This window comes from Siniperca chuatsi, linkage group LG14 (assembly GCF_020085105.1).
Source record: "Siniperca chuatsi isolate FFG_IHB_CAS linkage group LG14, ASM2008510v1, whole genome shotgun sequence".
In the NCBI taxonomy this organism is placed as follows: Eukaryota; Metazoa; Chordata; class Actinopteri; order Centrarchiformes; family Sinipercidae; genus Siniperca; species Siniperca chuatsi.
The window spans coordinates 25,359,798-25,382,661 of record NC_058055.1 but is presented as its reverse complement, the minus strand read 5'-3'; the positions used below and the strand labels follow the sequence as shown (position 1 = coordinate 25,382,661).

Below are 22,864 nucleotides of genomic sequence, written 5' to 3'. Positions count from 1 at the left end.
ATTTCCCCATGAGCAATAATTTGGTCAACGACCAGGAATCTTTAAAACTAAGCCTGGTAAGAGACTTCCCTACCTCTCTCCTAGTGCCACGATCAGTCCACACAGTCCACTTGATCACATATATCAAAACAGATTACTGTGAAATATACTAAGCACATTCATGCTCCCCAAAGAATGAATCTTGTCCATTGTGGACACTTTGCAAGCCTATGGCCACCTTCAGGCCAAAATCAAAACGCTGCACCAAGATACTATATATTCTAAAGATGCTTTCCATTTGGCTAACGTGGCTCTCACGTCTCTTCCTTGCGTCTTAGTTCCTTAGAGGCGCATGGATGGAGGAAATGTATTTACCAAACTGAACATCCTCGCTCCCATCATTTTGAGGAGACGGTAATTACTCATGACACACAACATCTCAATTGTCAAATGTGTAGAAATAAGTCAGTAACAGGAACAGCTGCTGCTACAACATTGATTATTGATATATTGCAGCATCAGGGCACCATAGAATGTGACTGATAGAAAAAACACAAATAGACAATTAAAATTAGTTTATCACTGAAACAACAGAACCGAAATGAAAAGGCAATAAAAGCAGCTATAAATCTTCTAGTGTTCTAATCCTTTTCAGTCTCAGGCTGACATTATAGGACTAATAATGATGATGGCGACTGTCCGGCTGTATAGCTGTATATTCCTGAATGAGCCAAGATGCACTGGGAACGGAAAATAAGAAGAGGAAGAAAAGAAAAGCCTCTTGGCTTATGAAGAAAAAGTAGACGAAGTTGTAGAGTGTTTTCATGATTCTTTAAGGATTCAGATTTTACACACACGTATTATTTTGTATTAGGCCTATAAAAATAAACATGAATAACGCCTTTGGCGTCGTCATTCCTGTTTCCACAGGTAGTTTGTGTGAAGGTATGAAGGGATGTTGCCATCTAGTTAAAATCTTTGCATAGGAAACACCGGTGGTTCCTCGCTCCTCCGGGAACCACCTCTCCCCTCCTTCCTCGTCTCCTCCAAGACACGTTTAAAATTTTTTTTAACATTCTTTGTTGACGCGAGGACGGGAGGAAGCATAATTAAAAGAACTGAAAGCACCTTAAGAGCCTCCAGCCATGCTAGTGGCTCTGTGATTCTGATGTTAATGGTTGCCTGTGGAGCCTTTGACCTCTAGTAGTGCTGTGGAGTTGTTTTTCTTTGATTGGCCTGCAGGTGGCGGTAGCATGGCAAGCTACGCTGCAATGCACCAACAAAGGCAGGAATGCTAGCAAGTAAACTTGGATTAAAACAATGTTGTATCTTAAGGGATAGTTAGAATGAATTAACCCTTTAAATATGTTTGGTGAGTAACAGTTTAGTTTTGCTGATATGATAGTATTGGATGACGTTTGATCTGATGGTAGCGCTGGATCACCAAAGTGATTACAATTCATCCTGAGGGGGAACATGAATGTGTGTATCGAATTTCATAGCAATCCAGAAAATGTCTCAACAGTTGTTGAGACATTTTCCTAAAAAACACAAATGTCAACCTCGCTGGAGGAAAAATTAAGGGTTCACCAAAGTCATTAGGATTCATCATCTGGGGACCGTGGATGTCGGTACAAAATTTCATGGCAATCCATCTCAGTTGTTGAGATATTTCAGTAAAAGCCAAAAATGTTAACTTGCTGCTGGCACTAAAGGAAAAGTCAGGGGATCACCAAAGTCATTAGGCTTCATCCTCTGGGGTGAATGTCTCATGAATGTCTCTACAAATTTTCATGACAATCCACCAGTAGTTGATAAGATATTTCAGTCTTCAGTCCAAGGTGATAAACCGTTTTAATTTTAATTAATGCGTAGACAAACTTTACATGTCAAGTCCCTTTTACTGGTAAGCTTTTTTTTAAAAAAAAGAAAAAAAAAGAAAAGTGAAATGGTCAGCATTTTTCACATTCACAGCACTTTCATATTGCAAAGTGTAATGAAAACTGCAGCCTCTAATGTCCAGCTGTGTGGCTCTAGACATTTGGTTTTTGAAGAGTAATAATCAGTCATGTGATTTTTCAGGGAAACCATTCCTAAAATCAACATAATGTCTTTTTGTGTTAATCTTGTATTAAGTGGAAGGAAAGGTGCACTGAGTGACCTGCAGTGTATTGGTGCATAATGGAGTTACACTGTAAGAGATACTGTAGGTTGTGAGCCTATAGAAAACTCTCCCTATCTCTCCCTCTCTCTCTTTTAATGTCTGGGCTCTGGTTTGTTTCACTTAATTCTATCTCCTCATCTCCTGATCCATCCATCAGTGTCTCTCCTCGTCTCTCACACACTCTCTCCCACACACACCCTCTTCCTCTCTCATCCTCTGCTTGTCTCACATTGTGTCTCTTTGCAACTTATTTTCACTCCCATCATCCTTTCCTTTCTCTCTCTCTCCCTTGATGAGAGAGTGAATGAGTGGGTGAGCGAGTGAGTGTGGGTGAGCGGGCATAGCCACTGATGCACTCCTGGTCATTAATAAAAGTTTTATACACAGTCAGGAAATGCATTTGAGCCCCGGTGGCTGGAGCGCCTCTCAGACACACAGGAAATGGGCGCTTGGCGGTCAGCCAATCCTTCTATTTCAGGGGTTCGTCCGGAGCCAATCAAGCTGGGCCTGGTCAGTTAATGGATCAGTGGCTCTACTCTTCTCTACACCCAAATATCAGCAACAATTAGAAGGTGTGTGGGGAAAGGGGGGTTGACCAGGGTGGGAGCTTTGTCAGAGGCAAGTGAGCGCAACCTGAAAAGTAGTGAAATGAGGAAATAATCTTAAAATCAGCCACATTTACCAGATGATAATAATTTGGCCAGTTACATGCATGTGACACAGCCAAGGGCAACGCGAAGGGCGTTCCTCATGCTTTTGTATGACATGTAGAACGTGTAGTTCAAAATCTTTAACACTAACATCTGCTGCAACATCACGAGTTTCAACAAAGGTGCTAAATAAAACAATACTGTTAAATGAGCCACAAAGATTATTTTATCTGTGACGGATTGGCAAAATGAAAACAATATTCATCGTGCCTTCTTGACTGATTAAAGCCCATGTGAAAGATTCAAGAATGTATGATTTTGTTGACTCATAGTAGTAGTAGTAGTATTAAAAAGGTCTACAGCCATGCTAGTGGTCATGTGAGGCTATACTTAGGAACAGCGGTGCTTTGAGGTAAATGCTAACTTCAACACGCTAACATGGTCACAGTGACAATGCCAAAATGCTAATGCTAAACAGGTATAATGTATATATTATCACCATCTTAGCAAAACCCAAAGTACAGCTGAGGCTAATGGGATTGTCAATTTTGAAGTCAGCGGTTCAGTTATTAGGATTCTTCCTCTGGGAACCTGTCTGTAAAAAATGTTGTGCCAATCCATCTATTATTTGTCAAGATATTTCAGTAAAAGCCAAATATGTTAACCTGCTGCTGGCGCAAAAGGAACAAGCTAAGTTCAACTAGTCTACAAACTTTCATCATTCCTCACCTTTAACTAAAGACGTCAACCAAAACCACAACAATTGCTCTGCAGCTGTCAGATGCGTCGTCAGCGCAGCTTTAAGACTAACCTCAGGGCAAATAAAGTGAGGAGAAATTTTCCCTCACTTCATGTCTGACTGTTCAGCCAGGCACTTCAGATAAAAGCATCCAGTGAAAGGCAAGTGTGTGTGTGTGTGTGTGTGTGTGTGTGAGAGAGAGGGAGAGAGAGAGAGAGAGTGTGTGTACGTGCAAATATTTGTGCAGTGTTGCTCACGTGAGAGACATACTGTAATGTGTTGTGTAAGTTGACACCCATGTGCTTCGTGGGTGGACGCCGCCTCCCCATCCAGCAGCGATTGTTACTGCAGCACAATGACACACAACCAGAACCACACACACACACACACACACACACACACACACACACGCAGGAAGAGTGCGTCCAGAGCGGAGCGCCGGCAGAAATGAATGACTTTGTCAGCTGTATGCTGTTAACCAGGCTATTTGACATTGATCTCTGCCTGACCCAGAACATCTCTCGATCTCTCTCCCTCCCTCCCTCTCTCTCTCTCTCTCACACACACACACACACACACACACACACCTCCATTAGTTGTTTTTGCTTAATTGGCATGCAAATTGCATGTTAGAGAAGCAATATTTCAGGAAATCGTTACACAAGAAGATTAACGTACAAACCCTCTGTCATCAGCATACATACACTCTCTCACTGTGTGTTTTTTAGCTTTTCTTCACATGTGGAGACAACCTGGTGAGTTAATTTATCCAGAGAAGGTAGCATATTTCCTCTTACAAAAACATTTTTTAATTGAAGCAAACAATACAGAGACATAGACAGTATGAATCCAGCAACAGATATCAATAGTATGAGGATATAATCTGTAAAAAAAAAAAATATATATATATATATATATATATATATATATATATATGATATATATATATATATCACATGTAAAATGGTTTAAAAATCAATCAAACGTGCACTAATAAGGAGACAGTTATACATTTAATTTCACTGAATTAAGAAGATATATTTCAGCAATACTAGCATAACAGTTTGAAATGTTTTGTTTATGTATAAAATATGCAAGTGGAGCACAACTTTTGAATTTTTCTGGGTGTTTGGTTGTTAAATTGTTTTGTGCAGTTGCTAGGGCATCATTACAGGTGGTTGCTTGGTAGTTAGCCCTTGTCAAACAAGACTAAGAATCTACTGTATCTGTGAGACTGTTCCTTAGGCACAGTTGTTTAGCGTTAAATGCTAACCACAACATGACAATATTAACATGCTGATATATGTGAAAACTTTGACCTGCTGGTGGTGCTAGAGCAGACATGGGCAAACTACGGCCCGCGGGCGACACACGGCCCGTTGGGTTTATTAATCCGGCCCACCGAACATGACCAAATTATATTAAAATAGGTACAGGTAAACCATCAAACCATCAACCATCAATTTACCTTTCCCCTGTAATGTCCATGTTTCCCCAAAAGATGGCGCACTTCAGCTACATTGACCTTGTTCGCGTATATTACTCTCTTCTTCTCTTATGAGCCCTTCTGCAAAAATCAAAGAAAAGAAAAGTGGATAGTGAGTGCTGAGTGTTTAATACGGAGTGGACAACTAAATATTTTTTCACTGAAGTCCGATCAAAGGCTGTATGCCTAATATGCCTAGAAACTGTCGCGGTTTTCAAAGAGTACAATATCAGCCGTCACTTTGCTATGAAGCATGTCGACTACGCTAGCAAGCAGTCAACACAGGAACGGGCGGCTACGGCTCAGAGGTTGGCAGCTAATTTACAGACTCAGCAACATTTTTTTCACCGGCAAGCTGCGTTTTTCTGCTGTGTTTATTGATGCACTGGCAAAAAAAAAGATCAACAAGTTGTTGATCTTTTGGCACTTGATGAAACTGAATTTGTGTGTTTCTGCTGTGTTTATTCAACTGAAATTTAATAAATTAATTATTAATTTAATTAATGCATTTGGAAAACAATTTGTACAATGAGCCTTGCATATTCATTTCATGCTTTGCTACATGTTAAAGGCCAAATCTCTAATGTAATATTTTATATATATATATATATATATCCTGGCCCGGCCCCTCTGTCAAATTTTAGAACCCATTGTGGCCCGTGAGTCAAAAAGTTTGCCCATCCCTGTGCTAGAGGAAAGGTCACAGGATTATTAGTCAGTAGGATTCATCCTGATGAATGTCTGTACAAAATGTAAAGGCAATCCATCTAGTAGTTGTTGAGATATTGGAAAAAAAGAGTCAGGAAAAGAAAGTAGTGGACCCGACAGACCGAGCCATGCACCTAGCATGGCTAATAATATGTAACTAGGCAATTATTTTTTTCTGCCTGAGCACAACTTGCTCAGAGTAGGAATTTGCTGAGTGTTTGGTAGGTCATGACTAGATGGTTGCTATGGTGTTTTTCTTTGTTGCTAGGGAATCATTAGGTGAATTTTCAAGGTTACATAATCGCCAAGAAGCTGTATACAAGTGTAAATAAAGTTGGAAATCAGAATCAGAAATACTTTATTGATCCCCGAGGGGAAACTCTTTTGTTACAGCAGCTCACTATCACGTCAGTGCACACAGGAATAGAAGTACTAAGCAAAAAATATAATACACTATAATACAGGTCAGAAAATAAATTAAGTACAAAGTGGATATAAGTATAAAATTAAAATAAGTGTGAAGTACAAAGTGGGTTTACCGGTTGATGATAATAATACGGTATAAGGTAATAGTGCATGAACTGCCAAGTTAAGTGTAGCTTATTAAGATTATAATGAGACGGAGGATATTGAACAGCAGTAATATAGGTATGAATAAATATCAATATCAATAAATAGAGAATTTTAAACTGAAAAGAGTATATTGCACAGGAGTAAACTGTGGCAAATGCTACGATACAGTACAAGCTGTGACTTCCACATTTAATGGATGACTTGCAAACAGGCACCTCATTTAGAGTACATATAATAACTTTAGAAATTAACGAGGAGCCCTTAATGCTCTGCTAAACAACTGACCAACACAAAGTGGATTGTGGAGACTGAGGGCTGTGAAGGACACACTGGTTGTGTCTTCCTAAAAAAGGACTGCATTTGGAAGAACATTTGAAATGGGGACTGTCAGCCGTCATTCATTTTCATGTCAATTGTTTTTGTATCTGAGCTGTCTTTTTTACCCATTCAATCAAACAAACAGACAAAGTAAATAAAATCAGCTGAATGCTGGTTTATAACTTTTTATACCTTTTGTATCCTATAACTGAATTACCATGAGGATGTGTTTTTTGTAAAACACACTTAAGTTCTGGCAAAAAAAAAAAAACACTTATCACATTTTCTTTGTCTTTATTCCACCTCAGTGTGTCTCTATCAGCAGTTTGTTTCATCTCAGATATTTTCCTCAACAGGAAACAGAGCCCCCCCACCCCCATTAGGGACCAGTGTCTGGTTACTCTAATGTGTGTGTGTGTGTGCGTGCGCATTTGTATGCCTACACTGGTGTGTCTTGCTACAGTCCGGATGGTTGCAAGTTGCTGAGTAAGGGCACAGACCAAAAGAGAAAAAAGCACATACACACACGCACATGCATGAGCATCCACTCTCTCTCTCTCACACACACACACACACACACACACACACACACACAGACAAAGGAAGAGGTTCATATTACAGTCATGCAGCATATTGTCAGTGATGTCACTTGTCCTTATGGAACGAATGAATGAATGAAAATCTCCTCCCTCTCCTCTTCTCTTTTGGCATGACCATAATCCAGTACAGTATTTCCAAAAAATGTTGTACAGTTTAAAATCTAAGTATAATAATTCAGAATGCAAGAAAGGTCAACAAACGTTTTGCAGTTTGCACATTAAAACACTATCTAAACTGTTCCACAACAGATACACAGCATGGATCGCAGTTATGAGACAGGAGCCGATGGCACAAATAACATCTCCTGGTGTCTAACTGGTGTTCGTAATCACTTCCTTGTTCACTCATTCACTATTGCGAAAATAATAAACATTCAATAGTTAACTTGGTAGTGAGCAGTAAACACGGTTTCAGACACATGAATCATCAATACTTTGTGTAACACTGAAAGGTGACATGTCGTCCACCAGGGTTTGTTGTGAGGCGATTTTGGCGTAGAGGCCACAGTCAGAATTGCAGGTCATGTGATGCCCACCAGCCCAAAAAAGTCATTACAAAAGAAAGGGCTGTAAAATGATTAATACATTTTTCTAAACACTCTGCAATGAGTCTTTGTATTATGAATATTTGAGTCATTAAATAAATAAAAAGTCCAAGAGCTGTATAGGTCAATTATTTTCATGCCATTCATGTGTGCGGAGAGTCAGCAGGAAGTCAGCAGCTCAGACGGAGAAGGACTTTCAAGAGTAAACACAGCCTTAAATTCTCGGTCATGTATGACATTTCTACGCTTGTGGGGGCTTGCTAACGTTACCGGCAGCTAGTAACCATTTTAATTCAATTCACTTCCAAAAATATTTTGTTATTTGTTACCCTGAGAACTGTCATTATATTCTCTGCAATCTCGGAACCCATCAGCTATCGTCTGACAACGATTTAGCCTCTGGGGGCAACGGCCAATGTTTTGAGGCTTCTGGTGTAGCCAGCGGATATCCAGATTTCGGGTATCCGGGCCAAGACTTCCTCTTCCGTGTGCCGGTCATTGTTTGATCATCATTTGTCTGATTAGTGGTCTCGGAACCCATCGGCCATCGTCTGACAACGATTTGAATGCAGATACATTTTTTTTATTTTAAAAAACCTAATAAAAAGCTAATCTCTAGGGCTCCAAGATTGATAAAAAGCTAAATCGTCGTCAGAGGATAGCCGACGGGTTCAAATGGCTCAAACGTGATTGGTCAGTACTACTTACACACGGACTACAAACAGAAACCAGAACGCTTCAGATACCAAAATCTTGTCCTTTGTTTACAGATTTTGCATTCATAATGCAGATATCTCTTTATAGAATTAATTGGTTCAACAAACTAAATATATGTCAGAGTCTTGGCTACTTTGTCACGGTTGTGAAGGGGCTGCAGAATTTGGCTTAACTGATCTTTAGACTCCCGCATACAAGCTAGTTTTGAGCAGAAAGGTGTTTTTGTTTTTTTTACACAGAATGTGTATTCTTGGGGAAAAAAAATCACCTTTATTAACAAGATACATAAGAACCTATGCCATTTTTTGACGGCGTATTGGAGAAATTAGTTTTTGACGGGCAGTGGATTGTAAGCATATGATTGGCCAAATTAAAAAAGGATTGACAGTTACCACGCCCTCTCAAAGCCTCCGGTCTGCAGTGATACAACCTTGACTATTGTGGCTGGCTAGCAGTAGCATGTAATCAGTTAGCTCGCCAACTATCCAGTAGTCACTACGCCACTAAGCTTCCAGCACCACCTGTTTTGCAAGGTAGCGCAAATTAATTTCTCTTTGCCGCTTCCTGACCAGGAGCTAGTCCTGGATCAGAAAGAGAACAAAAGAACTGTACAGCCCGATCCGAATGTGAATGTAATTTGGACCTGTGAAGTCCTCCATTTCTTAGAATGTAATCCAGAGCACAACCACCACAAAGGAAAATCAAAGATGAATCAACACTTCTCTGATACAGTGTCAAATGACCAAACTACCACAAGTCTAATTCTTAGCTTAATTGTATTCTGTATAAAAAGGCAGAATACTTTTAACTGGATTCCATTACATTGTACCTGTGTTGCTGGTGGAAACTCTGGTTGAGCTTTAAATAAACTGGTTTGACCTGAAAATAAAATAAATCAGAGAAAATGACAGTTCATCATGTTAAAGTCCTCTGTTAATACAAAGTTACCTGAAAAGATCATTTGTTTTGGTAACGCACAGGCTTCTGCCCCGTCATGTTCATAAAGCAGAACTGAAGTGAATTGAATTCAGTGATGGGAGAGGGAGGGGGTAGAGAGAGAGGAGTGAGAGAGAAGGAGGAGGGGTGAGTGGTTGTGTGTGTGTGTGTGTGAGAGCATGTGAGAGAGAGAGAGAGAGAGAGAGAGAGAGAGAGAGAGAGAGAGAGAGAGAGAGAGAGAGAGAGAGAGAAAGTGCATCCAGCTCTCAGTCATTCATCTCTTGGGGAGAGGAGAGGAAACTACAGCAGGACGGGAAAACAAACAGTTTTTTTGAGCGAAAAAAAAAGAAAGATTTTTTTTTAAAGTTCTGCGTTCAATCTCTGACTTTTTATCATCGTTTTTTTAAACACCCAAAAATACTGTGCTGCTGCAAGTATTTCACATTGCTCCTTCTACTCTGCATGGAGGTACTTCTTCTCCTCCTACAACTGAGGACACTTTTCTCTCTCTGAAAACTGCAGATATAAGAATCAAAACGGCAAAACTGTGCCTGTTTTGATAAGCATCTCTTGCGACTCGAATGTCTTTACAACTTGGACAGAGAGAGTGGAGCCCCTCGATGCAGCGTGTATAAAGGAACTGGTTGTTTTTTTTGGGAGGTGTCGGAAGAGGCGACTTCAGGAGGACGCACCGGGATCAGAGCGCTCCTGGAAGAGCTCTGGGAAGAGGAGGAGGAGGAGGAGGGCGCGTCACACAGAGAAAGCATCCTCCCAGCTTTCTCACTCCCTACAAACACACACCCTTAAGACAACAGGGCCACAGTAATCTTATAAAATTATTGTAGAGGGATATCACATAAGTATTTTAGCTAAATAATCTCCTGCAGTACCGTAAAGTAAGATTAAGATATTAGGATTATAAAAGAAAATCACAAAAGTACATTAAGGTCAAGATAAATTCGTCACTGGGTTCCACAGACATACTACAAGTCATTAAAGGGATATTGTAGAGTTTATTTGTCAGAGGCACACGCACACACGGACACCCAGGACGCCCAGCACGCCACCGAAGAATGGATCTCCCTCCAATCAGAGGTAAGCATAAATTCATCCTGTCGCCATTCGATCTGCTGATGAACTATTGATGATTTGAGTGACCTTGGAAAGAAAAAGTTCCATTGGGAATTTTTAATGATATATGGAATTATTCAAAAGACTTGTTTAGCATTGCAAAAAAGCCTTTGCGTCTTGGAATGGGGTTTTATTAATTAAGTTTTTTTACTTAAGGCAGCTATTATATAGAGTCTACAGATTCTCCCTGCAGAACAATACTTATAACTGCAGAAATGTAATGAGAATGTGTTGGCAGTGATGTAGGACATAAACTATGGCTTAAAGTTCTTAAATGCATGTTAAAATAAATCTTACAGGGGGCTCTGAAAACTCAGTGGGATCATATGGAAACCTGATGCAAGTCGACAGGATGTTCTAATGAATACTTGTAACTTTTTGGAATCCACATTTTTTTGCATCTACGTTTTGTATCTATTTTGTAGCATTGCTACAAATGTGTACTTTCCTTGAATTTCTAAAATTTCCATATTTTTTCAGTTTTAGTTCAGTTAAAACTTTTACTTATGGCTTTTCTTTTTTTTTTTTACTGGTCGGGTTCACTTCTCCTCTTCAGACATATTAGAAGAAAAACATGCCACTAATCATCATACAAATTAGCAAAAATGTCTTGTGAGATCAAGCCAAGATGGACATGAGGTTGATTTCCCTGTCATACAGACCGAGCAGGTAAAAACTGCCATCCCTCGTTGGTTTCACCTCCCGAATACTCTGCAGCCACACATGGGAAATATAGATAAAGAGGAGGACAGAAATGTTTTAAGCCTTGACACGACTAATCCAAATTAGCAGCAAAATAGATCAAATCTTACTCCGATATATTTCTGTCCCTGCCCCATTTTCCATCTCTCGTCTTGGCTGTTGGGTGGGGAAACAGTCAAAGAAAGATTGTATTTGTGTCATGTTTTATCATTTTTAAATATCAATATCGCTGCTTTATAAATGCATTGCTTTATCTTTTTCTGAGTGTTCACTACAGTTAAATATCGCTAATGTGCCTGTGGATGGCTGAAGTGATGGATGTCTGTCTGCAAGCCTGTTAACTGTAACCTTCTTTTCCCCTGGTGGACAGATTGGTCTGAGTTATTGTTATATTACTAGTGAAGGTGAATGAGTCAGGTTGACAGTAACATGCAATTCATCTTTTTACTGACTTTTGGAGTACGTCAGGCAACTTTAAGCAAACTCTTTTAAATTACTGGGAAGCGTGAGAGAGCACCTTTTGGAATGATCCTCCCAAATGGAACAAATAGTCATATTAACTGATTGTTAGGCCGCATGTTAACAGTCTGTGTGTGTGTGTGTGCTGTGATGAGGACATGTGGGGTAGGGATTGATTCTCCTCAAGGTCGGATCCAGAATGTCAATACCCATCTCTGCTGGGGTGGGACTGGAGGGGCGGGTGGATGAGCGAATGATGGGATGCACTGATTGGGGGGGGGGGCAAGAAAGTGAATGGGATGAGAGGAGCGGTAGTGTTTGGTGGAGGGATTGACTGGGGATGGATGGAAGGGAGGGGACAGTATATGTGGAGTGGAGGAATATGGCGGATAGATGAATGAATGATGAAATGGATGGATGGTTAGAGGGATGGAGAGAGGGAAGGGATGAATAGAGATGGAGGGCTTTTTATGCCACAGCAGATGAGCTAATGCACTGACTAATGCACTATAGAACCACAAACTTGTGGAAAGAGAGAGAGAAAAGATTCACAGTAAAAACACAAAAAGAAAAGAAAGAGCCTGGGCTTTCAATTGAATTTTGTATGAAAGAAAAACAACAGTATGTCTTGTTGAAAGTAATAATGAACTCTCTGTCTTGTTGGCCCTTGCTGCTGCACAGAAAGAGAAGACTTTTAATTTCCAGATGTTTGGAATAAATAAAAAAGGAGCTGGATGATTTGCAGGATGAGCAGGAATTGTCAACATGGCTAAAAAGACAAAGAAATGAGCAAAATTTATTCACTCAAAATTTATTCACTGTTTGAAATCAGAAGAAATTCTCAGAAAGAATATGTCAAAGTGAAGCAATCAGCAATGAGAAGCAACCATCAAGGCAGTTTAATGTCTTAAGGTGTAGTTCCTCTAAAGGCCACTAGAGGCCACAAGAAAAACAACTGTATTGAAGTAAATTGTAAAACCATCTGATTTATCTGAGTACAAACTAAATTAATTGTTTTCCCATAGGAAATTAGTCTCAACTAGCGCTGAATTGCTTAATAGATTGATCGATTAGTTGATCGACAGCAAATTCAACTATTTTGATAATCTAATTGTTCAAGTCATTTATCAAGCAAAAAAGTTTTTTTTTTTTAAAAAGTGCTGTTGTTGCTTCTGTTTTTGTTTTATATCCTTAAGTTCTTAAATAAAAATTTTGTAATAACGTAAAGGCTGAACAGAGTCCACCATTAAGCTTACATGCTCATACCTGTAGGAAGGCGAGCTCTGCTGCAGGAGTTTCTGATAAAGTGTTGTCTGATGCTTAATAAGGGGCACATTTGGTAAAGTGTTTGATGTGTTTGGATAAAAGCACTGATCGAAAGCAACAAATGTGTGTTCATAAAACTTCAAAGTTAAGTCAAATGAAAGTTTGCCTTCACATAAATGAATGATGTCTGGAGCACTTTTTTATGTTTGTGTTTTTTGTTTGCATTTTGAGTGTGTATGGGCGATGCCGTTTAATTTGGATTACACAAAATAACAGCACTGAAAGAGAAGTTGAAGGTCTTGACTCTTTTTTAAAAAATTGCAGCGCAATTTTGAAACATAAATCAACCAATTACTGTACAGGAAGCCTCAATATTCAAGAATTCCGGGTTCGATTCCAACCTGTTGCCCTTTGCTGCATGTCCTCCCCTCTTTCTCTTCCTCACCTTTCGTGTCTTTATCTGCAGCTATCACTGTCCAATAAAGGAAAAATGCTCCCCCCAAAAATTCAAGAAATTATGGAAATAAAGAGACAGTTATCGCCAACAGTTACTCGTAAAGCAAAACGAACAAAATGAACCTAGGTCAGACGATACAAAATTATGCTCATCTGAAGTTTCAGGAACTTCCACACACTTCACACTTCCACTGCTGCCAAACTCTGACCTTGCAGAATGACGCCTGGTTTTCCAAAAGCTCCTGAAATGACAGCTGATGTTTTTTGTCTCCTTGCACAAAAAGTGAGAGAAATGTTTTCCACCATGAAAGGACCTTGATGGAGAAACTAGCTCGCTTGTGCTTTTTAGCTGCTTCAGTGATAATGTCGACTTTAAAAACTCCACCTGTAACACCAAAGTGCTGTGGCAGCACAGTGTTTACAGAACTATGGGAATCATCCACTTGGATGGTGCTTGTTAGACTTCTTCTTGCTGCCTGTCATTTGTAATTTAATTACCAACAAACCAATTTACTTATGAACAACCTTTGTGGAAAGATGCACTGCACCAACCCAGATTCTGTTACAACAGTAACTGCTGTTTTTCAACTTTGTGTAAGTTTTTACCTTAGTGAAAACTTTCATTTTAACCGAGATCAAGATTAAACTGAAACCTAACCCTTTATCATACTAAACATCACATGCTCAGTTTGTGCTACTGTCATAAAATCGGATTGTGGTTGAAGTAACTGTACTACAGGGTAACAGTTACCAAAACAACCTGCTTGTGACTTTAGTTACAAGCCCTGGATCACATGCAACTGAGACCTAAAAGACAACTGCTTGTGATTAAGCCAAATACCGTACCTTTATTTAATTCAGTCCCAAATCAACACGTTTACTGTAGGTATTATGCCATTTTCTGGTCAGTGATTTGCCATAGATATTTACAGAATTACATTAATTGGATTATTATGCAAAACAAGGTTATTCCCAATGCCAACATTTTGTGTATATGCAGGAGGTATTGGTTTTGTTAACTTAACACCAGGCTGAAAGCAGTGTTTCTCGTCCCTCTCTGGCTGAAAGTTTCAACCCTGTTTGACCTCTGACTTCTCCCAGCATCACTGCTGGGTGTGGTCAGAAATGTGCACCTGTAACCACACCCAGCAGTGATGTCACGGGATGCTGGAGTACACCTGCAGCAAGGTGAGAAGATAAACCACTGGAGGTCAGCAAAAACAAGCTTTCCAGTTAAGTTAAGTGAAAAAAAAAACAATTGGCATTGAACATTCAAAATTTACACTTTGTGTAACTAAACAGCTGAAGCCATTCTGTCACAATGAACTGAAACATGGCATAGAGAGCATTCAGTGCAAACATCTTTCACTGAAAACAGTACTAAAATCCTAAACTCCAGCAGTTTAAGAGTGTTTGTATTTCAGTGTCTGGTTTTCAGTTGTCCTTTGCTGCGAGCACATATAATTCCTCAGCAATGATTGAACCAAAACAGGATTACATTTGGGCAAACATGATGAATCTATGGTCTTATCATTATTGTTTTCGATTTAGCCTAATGGGCAGAGTGGATTGTTACGTGACATTCTGGTGTTACTCAGTTTGGGTGAACGTGTCGTCAAATAATATCCAAAAAATATCCTCTCCAGCTCTCTCTCATGCTTTGCTTCTCTGTAGCTTGTTTTGACTTTTTCCATCTTTCTTATCTCTCTCTCTCTCTGCATCTGGCTCTACCACTTTCATTTTTATCATTATTAGTATCACCATCCCTCACTCATTCACTGCCTCTCTCCTCCCTCCCTCCCCCTTTGCTCTCTCCCCCCTCTCCCCCCTGCCTGGACTTGCTGGTCTGCAGTGTCTATTTCAGTCTTTCCGTTGGGGTCAGATTCGGCACATCCGGTATCTCATCCAGTTTATTGTCATTCAATCCTGCTGTGCTCCCGGAGGGCATCAGAAGGAAGGCCCCTGGGTCTTAGTGCCTGATGAGCCACACACACACAGTCATGTACCCAGAAAAGCTGGCAACACTGTGGTCAAATGTTTTGACCTTATGAATCTGCTGGCTTAAATGTGCTTATATACACAACTCATGACTTTATTCTCTCTCTGTTTGACTTGACTAGATTTTATTGATTTCGTGTGTTATTTTACCATATTTTTTCCTTACATGATTCTTTTGCTCTGGGTCTTTTGGGGTTGGGAGTTTTTGCTAACTTCATACAAAAATGTTGATATCGGACCATTCTGCAAAACCCCAAATTATGTTAAATGACAACATTTTTCACATCCATTGCTGACATTTTTAAAATTCTTGCTTTTTGCTAAATCTGTGCATGACAACGTTAAGACTGGGGAAAGATCGGGGTCATGGCAAATAAGCTATGGTTACTGTTGGGCAACTTAAACACTCAGTTAAGGTTTTTATTATCCCATACTCACTGTCTTCCCAAACCTTAACTAAGTGTTTGAGTCAAATGTTAATTGTGAAACGCCCATCCACTACCTTGACCTCCACACCTTCACTTTCTGCCTCGCTAGGACACATTACTTCACGCATACTGGGCTGGTTTACTTGACTACATTTATCCAACAGCTGCAGACTTTAAAGATGGGGTTTTACTGTTGCAAGCAAAACACAACCTACAATATGCTCATGAAATAAGATGCATTACAAAATTACAAAAACTACCAAAAAGTTTCAAACATTTTTAGACAGTAGCAACAACAGAACCACAGAAATAATCAAAATACTGCTTACATGTTTATGTATTATTCATTTTAAATTGAATATGACCATTCCAAAGAATCACTGACTTTACTTTCATACAGGAGTATACAGTGTATTATACAGTATAAGTTATGAAAACAGATGATAAAATACAAATCGATACAACAATTGAACCAAATGTTAATACACTCAAAAGTGAGGATGTAGACTGGAAGGCTCAGATCAAGCTCAGCATTTGCATACATTAAGATAGAGCTGAAAGCTTCTTCCAGGCTTGTTTTGGACTCGTAGACACGTTCCTGTGGCCACCCAGTTATGTGCAAAGCCCACCCATTACAATATTTCTGTATTATATATATATTTCAATAACTTATAAAATAGATTGTGTTTCTTTTCTAGAATTCTATACTAGCACTGTGGGGGAGGCTTTGAAACTGCATTTAGACCATCATGTAAGGAAATAAAGTTTACAGAACAGTTAACCTAAGTGCCTTCGGTGTCTTGTCAAATATTTCTTAGAGTGGGGCTGGGCTAGGGATTTCTAAAATCTTGGCTACAGCCCTGTCTGGAGTTGTTGAACAGCTGGCTTTTCTTACTTTCAAAATTGTTATGCTCACTGAATGCAGAGATTAAATTAATATTGATCTTCTCAGTTGAAAAATAAACAGATTTTCCAAAACGTGTTGCTTTAAACTACTTGTCGGGTTATTCATTTACTGTTATAGTCGCTGCTGAGCTGCACTTGTCAAGTATTATTTCTTATAAACAAATTATAAAAGGACCCATGTTCTCCTCAAAGAATATGTTTAAAACTTTGAATACAAAAAGGAAACAGGACAAGCCAAAAACCAGAGAATAGCAAGTAAAGGGAGTAAAGGACGGGACAGCAGAGCAGGCATGAAAGGGGAGAGTGAAGGCGATGTGAGGGGAGGAGAGAAGGTGAGAGGATGGGGGAGAAATGAGAGGAAGGGAGGAGAGAGGAGAAGAAGAGCGGAAAGGAGAGGAGAGGAGAGGGCAACCCCTCCTCATTCCAAGGCAAAGGGTCACTGCAGTCAGTTTTAAAATAGCCTGAAACCATGATGTCATTGGTGAGAGATGCAGCGATGCTGTCCATTAAACTCAATCGACCATCAGCAGGTCAAGTCAAGACTCAGCGGAAGTTACGGAGTCAGCAGACAGACAAGGGATCAGCACAGTTTCTAGGTTTCTGTTTACTTTTGACATTTGAATCAGTGAACTTTTGACCTAAAACTGATTTCTTTTTTTCTTTTTTTTAAAAGTGACCAGCTTTTTAGTCAGCTACTGAACAACATTGCTAGAAGTCCAACAATAAGCTAATGCATGTCGCAAAACACTGAACTCATTGAAAGAGTTTAACCGCAGTGAACGCAGACAAGAGGCCCAGTGACACACGTTATCACCGGTTCATTTAAGTATTTTAACACATGTTTGAATAATAATTCACAACATTTTTACAGATAAACTACTGTTTTGCTATTTTGCTATTTTCTACCGCTGATGCTTTGTTACTGTGCCGTTCTAAACTATCACAGTCTGGTGGCTCTCACCTAGTTTCTGCTTTATTTGACACAGGTAGAAGAACAACTGGGTATGGCTAGCATGAACAATGATAGCTAAAGAGAGGAAGAAAAGACAGGGTTTTTAAGTTTTTAAGTTAAACATGAAAGCTAAAAGTTACACTGCAGACAGGAGCATCAGTTAAAACCTGGGAGTGTAAATGGTGATTGGGCAGCAAAGAGAGAGTGTATACAGTGTGTGTTTTTGTGGAACAGAGTGATGGAGCAGGACTGTGTGTGTGTGTGTGTGTCCCAGAGCAGAGGCTCAGTCATTACTGATACTCCCCCAGCACAGAGGTCCATCCTCAGGTTACCACCGACAGCCTCTTGAAACACCAGCTCTCTCTCTCTCGCTCTGTGACTGTTTCTCTCTCAGTTTGTGTTGCTTCACTGACATTTCTACATTTTACACATGCAATGTTTACAAATTCATCACAGAGAAAGATAGATGTCTCCCACTCTGTCTGTCACTAATATGTCATATCATATCATGTATACAATGTACCACATATTTATCCAAAACGTACTTCCAGTTCCTTCTCTCATGTCCACCTGTAGTAGCTTAAGAGAAACCAAATTTTAGAAGTCAAAAGAGTAAGTTGTTAACGTCTTATCGTCTCTGCTTCCCATTCTCCTTCTCATTTCTTGTTGTTCTTGCAAAATGACATCTTTTCCATTCAAATGTTACAATGCTGTTGTGCAGCAGTTTCAGAGGGGGAGAGACACAGAGAGGATGGATGCCTCTCCCATCCTCTTTCCTCTCTCTCAGATGGATTGTCTACTAAATAAAACACTCATTGTGCTGCCGGCCCTGTTGGTTCAGTTTTAGTCATAAACCTGCTTCCCTTGAAGTTTCCCCTGAACCACCTTTGTGCTTGTGGGAACATCAATGATGAGGAATGCACGTGATTTAAATATAAAAGTTTAGATTCTGATTATTCTTTTGATGGCATGTATGCCAAATCTACCAGAAGACCAGTGTATTTGATGAGAAAGTTCTATTTTATGAAGTGTGCTTTTGCAAATAAGCAAGGCAGACTCAAATATGTGTTGATCGGGAAAATGTGGTGATCATGGAGCAGAATGACTCAACATAAATGCTTTTTAATTTGTTTTTTAGTAAAAATGTATTTTCACAGTTATTTCTACACAATAATGTCCAGGTGTAACCGAGCAGGGGCAGGTTTTTTTGTCTGTTTGTTTGTTTTTACAAATGGCTGACCATGTGATCAGATATCCCCTGATCTACATCAGAAAATCAGCCAACATTTCTAATGTTAGACTGCATTTTATTTAGGCAACGTTTGTGAACAGCTACTCTAAATCAAATATATGGATAGCTTGCCTTCTTCTTCCCTGTCTTTGTTGGTGCACAGGTGCATATCTTGATGTGTTACCCCCACCTGTTGATCAGTGGAATAGTGTGAAACCATTGGTAGGACTGTATATCGCGTTACCCACGTGCGCTTCACACGACACCAACAAAACGGGGACTCACTCATAGAACAACAGCTCCACAGCGCTACTACAGGTCTAAAACTCCACAGGGAACCTTTAACACACAACTTAAAAAACACACCCTCCCCTCAGCTCCTCGTAATGTGAGAGGGGAGGGTACTGCCAGCCCCGCCCTCCACTATGCTCACACACACACAAACACACACACACACACTTGTTTCACTATCCCCGTGGGGGGCAGTCTTTGACATAATGCATTCCCTAGCCCCTTACCCTAACCCTTAACCATCACAACTAAATGCCTAACCTTAACCCTTACCCTAACCCTAACCTAAATGTAACCTGCACCCTATAACCAAGTCTTAACCCTCAAAAAGCAGTCTCTACCCGTGGGGACACAAGGCCCCATGGGTTAGTGTGCATTCAGGTTAAAGTCCCCACCGGGATATAAGAACATGAAACACACACACACACACACACACAGCTCTAATCCCAGCTGTTGTTGCCAGAGGATGGATAACAGACACACCCCAGCAGAGCCAGACTGAGCATCACTACCCAAACAACTGTAGCTCTTGGCGTAGCCAATCAGTGTAGCTGATTCAGGTCATGTGCTGATGCTGATACCAGGGCCACTGAGACAGATGCTATTATCCTCCCCAGTAAAATAGAGGGCACTTTTCTCAAGTTTATAACTCTTTGTCTGCCATTGTGGGAAAAAATATGGCACTCATCATTTATGTCATAACTACCGACTCCCATGATTTGTGGTTTTTGCGGTAATAAAGCCTGTTTTTCCTTCTCAGTGGTTTACAGTGAAAGATTTTGTGGTGAAATAAGCTGACATTTGGATGGATGTTTGTTTTATGGCTGCAAAATATTATATTTTCAGTTTGGATTAATCTGATGTTTCTTTTCTTGGATTAATCTATTCATCGTTTGGTCGATAAAATGCGCATTACAAGTTCCCACAGCTCAAGGTGATGTCTTTAAACTTGTTTAGTCCGAACCACAAACTTGTTCAATTTACAGTAATATGCAACAGAGAAAAGAAGTTAATTATTTACTTGTCTGGTTTCACTTTATTAAATGTAATAAGTGTCAAAATTGTTGTTTAATTGTCTGATGATCAGCTTATCAGTGAATTGACTGATTGTTTCAGCACCAGTTTGTTTTGCTTGAGTTTAGACTTTAAGTTGAGCTTGAAGGGACGCTCCACTACATTTTTCCATCCTAGGTGCCACAGTCTCTAACTTGTGGCAGTGGTTGGTTCAACCAGTAAGTAAATATGAGGTCATGGAAATGGACGGCAGGCCTCTTCTTTTTAACAATTAGATGAGCTGATAGGCGGGCAGAGTAGGAGCGAGCCGCGGCCACCGCTCTGCCTGATGTGATTAGTCACCAGGACTTCTCGTCTCTCCTCGGACTAATTTGAAAATGCATCCTCATCTAACCAACCTGGGCCTTCTTATCTGCTCTTTTATAGCTAGAGCTCTGGAAGGAGGGGAGTGAGTGATAGATACAGAGAGACGCTGTAGGGTAGAGCACCTTTATGCTCAGGCTGCCACAGTTTTGCTCAAAAGACTCTCATTGGAAAGCCTCGAGGACAGGAAGAGTTCTTTTTAAATTGTGTTTTATTTTTGTTACAGTCCGGCTTGCTAATCAACTCTCCTTCCCTCCCGTGATGGATTGCCATTCTTGGGTTTCATCCACATCCCCCATCCTTACTTCTTTTAGCTCCTCTCTTATTGCTTTTGCACTGCACTTTCCTGAGGCCGCTTGTCTGTCTTTTTTCTACTTTCGGTATTTAACTATTTAGCTGTACATAACAGGGCAATAATACAACGTGATCATCAATCACATTCTACACAAGTCTGTGGCCAAAAGTAGTGATTCTGAGCAATTATTAAAAAAATTGTTGTTGATCATAACTTACATGTGTTAAGAGTTTTGTTTGATGCCACACATAACAGTGGAGTTAATTGCAGAGCTGAAACGATTATTGAGTTAATTGATTAGAAAGAAAGAAGTCTATCAAATTATAGAAAATTAATCTGCAACAATTTTGAAAGTTGATTAGCCTTTTAAATCTATTGCTGCCTTTATTGTTTTCTGTAGCAAACTATTTATATATGAAATATTTGGGTTTTAGGACTGTTAGTTGGACAAAGCAAGCAATTTGAAATTACTCTGGGAAATTGCACAATTTTTTTGTACTTTATAAAATCAACAAGCACTTTGGTTGAAGCATACTAACACCTCAACGATCACAATGGGCTATCCTATCAACCATACGCCTTAACAGAGGGCGGCGGTAATGCATTGCTTTGCAACCGTTTCTCTTTTGTTCTGGCAGGTCAGTGTAGATGTGAACCATAAGAAAACGATCCAATAAACAATCTGGACAGAAAATCCTTGATACATTAACAGTGTATTATGAAGGCATCTGTATTCACGTGGATGTGGCCTAAGATGGTTATTTGCTTCTGCTCCCTCATACCTCCCTCCATCTAATCTCATGATCTAAGCTGCTTTAAATGCATTTCCATTTGGCCTCATTAGAGTGGCACCATGTGAGGAGCAAGCCAGCTATCTCTCCCCCTTGGCCACTTGGCAAGACTGCAGTTTCATTGTGTATGTATAGCTGAGCGCGCGTGTGTGTGTGTGTGTGTGTGTGTGTGTGTGTGTGTGTGTATGAGTGTACAGTATTTGTGCATGTTGTTTGGGGAGGGTTTCTACTGTATTTATCATACACACAAATACAAAGAAACACATTTTCCTTTGAAAGCGAGCAATAGATATCAAGCTATCAATTTCTTTTTCTGAGTTCTGTCTTTTCATTCATCTGATATCTGAGCAGGGAATCAAATCAACTAGACTTGGACCTTTTATTTAATTTAGTCTTTTTTGCTCATATTTATATTTACCTTTTAAGCATTTAGTTGTAGTCTTACCCAGCATTACAATGAGTACACGGTGCACTATATGCAGAGAGTGAACTGTGTGTACATTCCTCCACCTATTATTTTCATATATGAACACCTTTGTGTGTGCCTGCAAGTGTGTTATTTGGCTTATACCATAGCTACTTAGCACAGCCAAAAAGAGTTAAAATCATCACCTATTTTTAAAAATGTGTTTATGGTCAGTTTAACCCACAGTTAGGTCTGTTTCACCAGTGATAAGTAGCAGTTTACCACGATTAAACATCTTAGAATTGTCAAAGCCATTGTGTGACTCTACCCATTAATGTATGTCCTTTCTCAAATAATATCTTTTTGAGAAACTGAATAATATTCCTTTTGAACCAGAAGCTGCAGAAAAACATGGATGTAGTACCAATGTTCTGAAAGGATTGTTTGGAAGCCTGGATATTGGTTTTACTGCTCATCTTCATTGCTTACTGAAGTCAGAAAACCCGGTCATTGAGGTCAAGCAAGTGAAATCCACCACATTATGTGTGATAGGAAAATGCGCCCCAAAACAAATCTCTCTTAAAAGGATCAGTTCACCCAATTTATAAAAAGACATGCAGTACATGCAGATACTTTTGATTTTACGCCATAAAGTTTTGTGATATCTGTCTGTAAGATTTCAGCTGGAGGTAAACAAGAGTTTTACTAGTGGTGCTCAAAATATTTCAAAAACCCAACATGTCATTCTTCCAGAAACAATG

At 39.7% G+C, this 22,864-nt stretch overlaps 1 protein-coding gene across 1 annotated transcript in view; it reads left to right on the top strand.

Annotated features, from left to right (window-relative positions):
- Nucleotides 1-9,681: 9,681 nt before the first annotated feature.
- Nucleotides 9,682-22,864, top strand: part of LOC122888588 (protein sprouty homolog 3) — a 19,203-nt gene continuing 6,020 nt past the window's right edge. Inside the window, exon 1 of the mRNA XM_044223219.1 lies at nucleotides 9,682-10,509. The gene's annotated coding sequence lies outside the window, so the exon portion shown is untranslated. The remainder of the gene's footprint in view (nucleotides 10,510-22,864) is intronic.